We start from the raw sequence: 8,240 nt of genomic DNA, 5'->3' as shown, positions 1-8,240 counted from the left end.
TCACAGCCTTTCCTAAACCCGGCTCTGGTGTCTCAGTCACAGCCTTTCCTCAGCCCGGCTCTCAGTCACAGCCTTTCCTAAACCCGGCTCTCAGTGACAGCCTTTCCTAAACCCAGCTCTGTGTCTCAGGCACAGCCTTTCCTCAGCCCGGCTGTCAGTCACAGCCTTTCCTAAACCCGGCTCTGTGTCTCAGGCACAGCCTTTCCTAAGCCCAGCTCTGCTCTCATGTCTCAGTCACAGCCTTTCCTAAGCCCAGTTCTCAGTCACAGCCTTTCCTCAGCCCGGCTCTCAGTCACAGCCTTTCCTAAACCCGGCTCTCAGTGACAGCCTTTCCTAAACCCAGCTCTGTGTCTCAGTCACAGCCTTTCCTAAACCCGGCTCTGTGTCTCAGGCACAGCCTTTCCTAAGCCCAGCTCTGCTCTCATGTCTCAGTCACAGCCTTTCCTAAGCCCAGTTCTCAGTCACAGCCTTTCCTCAGCCCGGCTGTCAGTCACAGCCTTTCCTAAACCCGGCTCTGTGTCTCAGGCACAGCCTTTCCTAAGCCCAGCTCTGCTCTCATGTCTCAGTCACAGCCTTTCCTAAGCCCAGCTCTCAGTCACAGCCTTTCCTAAGCCCGGCTCTGCTCTCATGTCTCAGTCACAGCCTTTCCTAAGCCCGGCTCTGCTCTCATGTCTCAGTCACAGCCTTTCCTATGCCCAGTTCTCAGTCACAGCCTTTCCTCAGCCCGGCTCTCAGGGACAGCCTTTCCTAAGCCCAGCTCTGCTCTCATGCCTCAGGGACAGCCTTTCCTCAGCCCAGCTCTCAGTCACAGCTTTTCTTCATCCGGCTCGTGTCCCCCCACACCGTTCCTCGCCCCGGGCAGGAGGGCCCGGCCCGGCTCCGGAGCTGCCCGTGGTGATTTGGGATCCAGCCCCAAGCCCCGGCCCTGGGGCTGTGCTGGCCGGGTTTGGCCGCGGGCAGGGCTGGGAGGAGGGAACGCGGCCGGGATCCCTCCGGATCTGCGCTCCTGGAGCTCCAGGGCTGCAGGTGTCCGACCACGGCTGCGGAGCTGCCCCTTCCCTGCATCTCCTGCCTCACAAACTCAATATTCCTGCTGCCCCGTTGAGTTCGGGCCTCTCCTGACTGCTCCTTTTCCAAGCACGGATACTGGAATTTGTGGAGATGCAATTTCTGCCCCTAAATCCAAAAGAGCAGAAAGAAATGAAAATGAATTCTGTGTTTGCCCCAAACCCCGTCTATTAATACATTCCTGGTCTCGCAGTCCTTTGGAAAATGGTACAATTTAAAGAACTTTAAAGCCCAGCTGCTCCTAGGGAAGGGCTAAGTGCTTGGAAAGGCGACAGGTCTGCACTGTTGTGTCTCAGTCTGAGGTGGTTTCCTAAGTCCTGTTGGTTGTAGGAAATGCAAGGAAATTGGTTGATGAACAGACTTGGTTAATTGTGATCTTGAGCCCAGGTGAGTGAAGAACATCCCCTTACAGAGTAAGAGTCTTGTTAGGAACAAGTAATTCTCTCTGCTGGAAGTCTTTATCTTACTGAATGGAATTTTACCTGGAGGTTCTTGAGGATTTTCCTGTGGAAGGGCTAAAGTCTAGCACTTGCCTGAGTTCAGGATGGTTCCTCTCAGAGACATTACTCCTCTGGGCTTGCAGCCTTTTCTTGGTAATTTAGATACAGAAATGCGTTTGACTCAGGTTTTCCTTATTTAATTTCTTGCTATGACATCTGTACCCATTTATAGACTCATTACTTGATTTGTGTTTATTCCTTATGTAGTGTGTTGTGTATCAAGTGTTTAAATAAAATATTTTTTTACTTAGTCTCTTGGCTGTAGGAAAGTCATCCTGAAGGGCAAAGAATGCCTTTAAACCCTGCTCTTTGGCAGAGTCCTTCTCCCATGCCCTGGCACTCCAGGCCCTTGTAAATCATCTCTCTCCAGTTTCTTGCTGGCTCCTCCAGCCCCGTGAGGCCACCCCGAGGTCACCCCACCCTTCTCCCCTGCAGGTTCCAGTGCAGCTCTGCCAGCAGAGCTGCTCCATCCTCTGATCATTGGGTGCCTCCTCTGGATCCTCTGCAGCAGCTCCAGGTCCCTCTGAGCCAGCTCTGCAGGTGGGGCTCACCTGGGCACGGGGCACAATTCCCCTTTCCTGCTGCCCAGGCTGGGGACAGGGGGTTGGGAAAGCTTTCCCTGCTCAGCCCGGGGGGTGTGGGCAGAGGTGTTGCACAGGCCGGGCACGGGGCTGGGTGTGTGCTCTTGCAGAATTCCAGAACTCGGGCACAGGGTGACAGAGCGGCTGTTCCCAGTCGCTGGGTCCCTGCCGTGTACTGGGGTGCACGCACAAGGAGCTGACGTTCTGCCTGGCCACGCCGAGCAAGGAAAGCTCCCGAGAACAAAGTTTCCACGTGTGCTCTGGAAATAGGATCCTGCGGGGCCAGCTGCCCTCCGTGCCCCGTGTGCTGCTGCCCCGTCCCTCATTTTCCACCCTCTGCAGAGGGCCAACAGCCCTGAGCCTGCCAGGGCGCTCTCACTGCCTCTGCTCTGAAAAGAGACGGTGCTGCAAGGGTAATTCCCAAAAACACGGGGCAATCCATGGAAAGAGCGTTTATCCTGAAGGGAAGTACAGCTGGTGGGCACAGGGAGTCACATTTTGTTAACAGATAGAAACCACACGCACCTCACGTGCTAATTGACAGCACAACACCTGATTATTCTTAGGTGAGAAGCGCAACAGATCTTTTTCCCATGGAATTTTTGTCAGTGTTCCAAACTTCGGAGCAAGCCTGTGGTTTGGCAGCTGGTGGGTTTCCTTATGAGCCCTGTGTTCAGTAATTTTGCTGTGTTTTTTACACCTATGGTGTATGAAGAGTCCTTGTTCACCTCTGGTGGTTCCTGCCCAGGTCCCTGCTCCCGCAGCTGAGCACAGACCCCTCTGTCCCTGAAATCCTGGTCTTGTATGAGGTATGCATGGCATGCTGACTTTTCCTGCTCCAAAGCAGACTTTTCCTTCCATCCAAGCCCCTCAGGAAAGCCCCTTTGTCACCTCCAGGCAAATGTCCTAAGCCTCGTGGTCCGGCTTTTCCCTCCCTGCTGTCCCCGTGCCATCACCTTCCTGGCTGTCGCCAGCCTGTCCCGTGCACAGCTCCCGTGGCTCAGTGTCCCTCTGCCCTGGCACCAGCCCAGCCCTGGCCCTGGAGAGGGGAGCTCTTCCAGGAAGGAGCAGCACAGCGTTTTCCTGGCACCGTGTGTGTCCTGGGGAGAGGGACGGGAGGGACGAGGCCATGCGCTCTCTATTTCTGGCTGCAGGGCACAGGGTGCCCGCTGAGTCGCTGTTCTGCCCTGCTCACCCTCAGGTAGCCTCCCCAGGTGTTCCACAGGGCTCCCAGAGAGGCTGGAGCGTGAGGAGAAGGGAGGGATCACAGAGCCCTTCTCAGCTGCTGGCAGCCCTGAGGAACCCTGGGAACGTCAGCTTTAGACATCTGAAAGCAGTGATGGGCTTTTTCCCCCAAAATAGAAACAAAAGAATCTCTTTGATAACTGAATCACCTCCTGACTGAAGAAAGTGTCTGTTCTATTGTGTTCTTTGTGCTGTGATCCAGTAATTGCTCTCTGGCTTTATAAGGAAAGATCTAGAGCTAACCCAACGCTTCAGGCAGCTTCTCTGCACTCTGGAGCACTTCTGCAGGAATCACTTTTGGAGTCGTGTCAGAAATGTTGCTGCCTGCAGAGGACCTTGGCAATGGCTGCTCCGTGCCCCAGCTGCGTAGCCACAGTGGCACTGGTGTGACTTTGGAAAAGGCTTTGCTGTTACTGGTGCCCAAGCCAGGGATCGCCTCTCCTTTGGTGCCTGCCTCGCTGTTCCCTAGGAGCTGGAGAGCTGGGGGTGACTTTGGAGATCACCCTCTGCTTGTTTGCCCGAGAGCTGGGAATGCCATCCTGTTTCCAGCCAGATCCATGGCAGTCAGCCTTCCTGGCTATCGCTGCCTTTGGCACAAGGGCTGCTTGTTCTGTCTGCCCAGCCCATCCCTGCCACTTTGCTCCAGGCTGGGTCAGGGCATTCAGAGCTCCTGGGCACTTCTTCCCAACGGGAATCGCTGTTGGAAGGAGCCAGGTGTGCCACTGTAGTCTTTCAGGTTAAATGGGGAGCCAAATGTTTGTCATCTCATTACTTAATGAAAACCAAATAAATCCTTGCCTTGCCGCGTGCTGCGTTGTCTGATGCTGGTCTCTCCCAGTGTCTCCCAGCTTCCCCCACCACAAAGTGTCCCTTCCCCAGGCAGGCTTTGCTCTGGGGCCGTCGGTGCTGCTGCTCTGTGCCGTGCTGCCCATCCAGAGAGGGCCCCTTGTGCTGCTTTCCCACCTTGGCAGCAAGGAACTGCGAACGTCCTCCCAAAATATTCATTTCCAAGTTACCTTTGAAGGGAGCTTGTATTATAAATAAATGGAATTGCTCATCCCTCTGCTTCTCTCAGATTAAAGTGAAATTATCTTGATCTCAGGAGTCAGAGAAGACACCTGTCAGGCACAGCAGTGGGTGAGTCATATCTGTGACAGCAAGATTTCTCTGTGACACTTCCTTAAATGTCAAAATCTCATTCCCATTCTGCTGTAGCTGCTCCGCTCTCCAACTTCAATTAAAAACTTCGGAATAATTCCAAACATTTACGGGTTTGTCCAGCCTCACCCAGCTTTTAATTGCTACCTGTGCGTTTTCCTGGGAGAAGAGGAGCTCTAAACGTGTCCCAGCAGAGCCGTGAGTCACTGCAAGGTGTGGCTGCAGTCCTGCACTCCCAGGCTCCATCCTGCCCCACGGGAGCTGTGGCACAGCCAGCATGGGCAGCACTCCTTCCTCGAGCATCCCTGGGGAGCTGTGGCACAGCCAGCATGGGCAGCACTCCTTCCTCTCCTCGAGCATCCCTGGGGAGCTGTGGCACAGCCAGCATGGGCAGCACTCCTTCCTCTCCTTGAGCATCCCTGGGGAGCTGTGGCACAGCCAGCATGGGCAGCACTCCTTCCTCGAGCATCCCTGGGGAGCTGTGGCACAGCCAGCATGGGCAGCACTCCTTTCTCGAGCATCCCTGGGGAGCTGTGGCACAGCCAGCATGGGCAGCACTCCTTCCTCGAGCATTCCTTCCTGTGTGAAACCAATGCGGATGCTCAAGGCAGGGTAACAAGGAAAACACTTCACTTTTCAAAGGAAATGGTTGAATTCCACTGTGAGCACTCCTGCTGGGGAAACACCCATTTATTTCATCGAATCAGGGAATATCCTGAGCTGCGAGGGACCCAAGGATCATCCATTCCAGCTCCTGTCCCTGCCAGACCCCCAACAATCCCCCCTGGGAATCCCTCGAGTTCTGTCCAACACTCCTGGAGCTCTGGCAGCCTCGGGCTGTGCCCATGCCCGGGGGATCTGGGCAGTGCCAGCCCCTCTAGGGATGCCCCCGAGCCTGCCCTGGCCCAGCTCCAGCCGTTCCCTGGGTCTGGTGCCTGTCCCAGGGAGCAGAGACCCTCGGGAGGAGCTGCAGACCCCCATGGGTCTCCCCTCACTTTGGGTCGGCTGTAAGGAAAAGCCCCCAAGCCACTTGAATGTAGGAAATAAATGAAATGTAGGAAACGGCATTTTTCCTTGCTGCAGCTTCTCTCGTTTGAGACAGTGAAGGCTTGGATGAAGGCTCCTTTTCCCCTCTTACCTTGCTGATGGCAGGGCGTGATTTCAAGAGGGTCAAAGGATCAAAGGGTGATATGGGCCAAACTCAGGAGTTGAGAGTGAACAGGATTAGCAAGCCCTTCTATGTTCCTTGTTGGCTGCTGCAGGAAATGCACAGCACCTTAGAAAACCCTTGGGGTGCTCTGCTTGCCAGGCTTTGACATAAATATTCAGCAAAACTTGAAAAATGAGGGGGTTTCTTAAGGGAGATGGGACTGAACATGTGCTCCGCACACTCTGTCCAGCAGGGTGATGGTAAATTTGGTTGGCTTCCAGACCCATTATCCTCTTTACCTGTTTTTTTTCCAGTTAATCAGTTATTTTTTCCTTTATTCATTTTATTCAAAATAACAGAGTGGTTTAGCTGTAGTGAAGTACTGGAGAAAATTCAGTGCTGAAGCAAGTAGCACTGACATATGGCGGAGCTAAATTGGGTTGGAAGTCTCAGGAAGAATCCTCGAGGAGTTGGTGGATGTTGGTAAGAGAATATGTTACTATGGGCTCCATGGAGTGGAATTGTTAAAACTCCTGTCTCCAGCCTGGGTGCCCTGTGCACCTCGTGTGACAGTGGTGAAGGGGAAGGAATTCCAAAGCAGGGACGGTGGGTTTGGCTGTTTTTATTGCCCCAGAACAGTGGAGACGGGGCTGTTCTCTCTGTGACTGCAGAGCTGAGGCACCGGGGGTGCTTTGTGCCCTGGGACAGAGGGACAGCCCCGTGTGCCCTGGGACAGGGACACAGCCCCGTGTGCCCGGGGACAGGGACACAGCCCCGTGTGCCCTGGGACAGGGGCACAGCCCCGTGTGCCCTGGGACAGGGACAGCCCCGTGTGCCCTGGGACAGGGATACAGCCCCGTGTGCCCAGGGACAGAGGGACACAGCCCCGTGTGCCCTGGGACAGGGACAGCCCTGTGTGCCCTGGGACAGAGGGACAGCCCCGTGTGCCTGGGGACAGGGACACAGCCCTGTGTGCCCGGGGACAGGGACACAGCCCCGTGTGCCCTGGGACAGGGATACAGCCCCGTGTGCCCTGGGACAGGGATACAGCCCCGTGTGCCCAGGGACAGAGGGACACAGCCCCGTGTGCCCTGGGACAGGGACAGCCCCGTGTGCCCGGGGACAGGGACAGCCCCGTGTGCCCTGGGACAGGGACAGCCCCGTGTGCCCTGGGACAGAGGGACAGCCCCGTGTGCCCTGGGACAGAGGGACAGCCCCGTGTGCCCTGGGACAGGGGCACAGCCCGTGTGCCCGGGAGCTGCTCCCCAGCACGGCTGTGCCCGCAGGCTGAGCCCCCGGGGCTCTGCGGTGCCAGGGCGTGGGGGCATGGCTCCACAGCCCCCACCAGCCCCTCTCACCCCAGCACTGGTGCCAGTCAGGCAGCAGGTAGCTTAGAGCACCAGCCAGGTGTTGCAGGTTTTCCACAATGTGAGAGGTGGCTCTGTGTAAAAGAGAGCAGGAGAGTTGCTGTTTGGATAGCTGCAGTTGGAGCTGTGAAACATGGGAGGAAACCGAGTCCCTTTGGGCTCAGAGCTCGGCTCTGGGGTGCCGTGGCTGTCCCTGGCGAGGGCAGGGGTGCTGCTGTGCTCAGGCACACGCACGGGGGGCACAGCTTGCCCCAGCCTGGCACAGCACAGCCCGTCACAGTCCTGAGCAGCACAGGGGAGCCCCAGGACGGCCTGTGCCAGCCCTGCAGTGCCACAGTCCTCAGCAGAGCTGGAGAGGGTCCCTGAGGTGTCACTGCTTCCACCTCCTGTCCCTGGGCAGCTGAGGGAGCATCCCTTGGCCTGACAGAGCTGTGTGGGTGACTTTGGTGTCTGTGTGTGCCTCCTCCTGCCTGGCACTGGCTGAGAGCTCCGGAGGGTGCTGCTCCAGCCCCTACCCCTGCCCCAGCTCTGCCCCTGCCCTGCCCCTGCCCCTGCTCCTGTTCCTGCTCCTGTTCCTGCTCCCAGCCAGTGTCACCCCAAATCCCCCCAGTGCCACCCCAAATCTCACCCACTGCCACCCCAAATCTCACTCACTGCCACCCCAAATCCCAGCCAGTGCCACCCCAAATCCCCCCAGTGCCACCCCAAATCCCCCCAGTGCCACCCCAAATCCCACCCAGTGCCACCCTGCATGGCAGGGACACCTCCCACTGTCCCAGCTGCTCCTGCCTGGCCCTGGGCACTGCCAGGGATCCAGGGGCAGCCCCAGCCTCTCAGTGTGTGGAACAAGAAGATGTTTGGAATTGGAAAGACTTTTCCAAAAGTTTTTTGGTTTTTTTCCGAGTTTTTCAACTTCGTGGTGCTTACAGTTTTAAGTAACAGGTGTGGAACCCTGGATCTGAGGGGACAGGCGGTGTAATGACCGTCACTGAAGTGGCTGTTTCTGCTTTTCTCTGACTTTCCCTCATAGGCAATGGATTTCCGTCATGGATTCCCAAGGAGGAGCCCCAGAAATCGCGATTTCTCCATTTCAACACGTCCCCACTTGGTGGCACCATTGGTCCTTATTACACCACACTTACAACTCCGTTTTTACTAAAAAACACTCAAA

Source organism: Lonchura striata, chromosome 7, assembly GCF_046129695.1.
Source record: "Lonchura striata isolate bLonStr1 chromosome 7, bLonStr1.mat, whole genome shotgun sequence".
Lineage (NCBI taxonomy): Eukaryota > Metazoa > Chordata > Aves > Passeriformes > Estrildidae > Lonchura > Lonchura striata.
The sequence above is the reverse complement of the archived record's forward strand: the minus strand, read 5'-3'. Positions refer to the sequence as shown.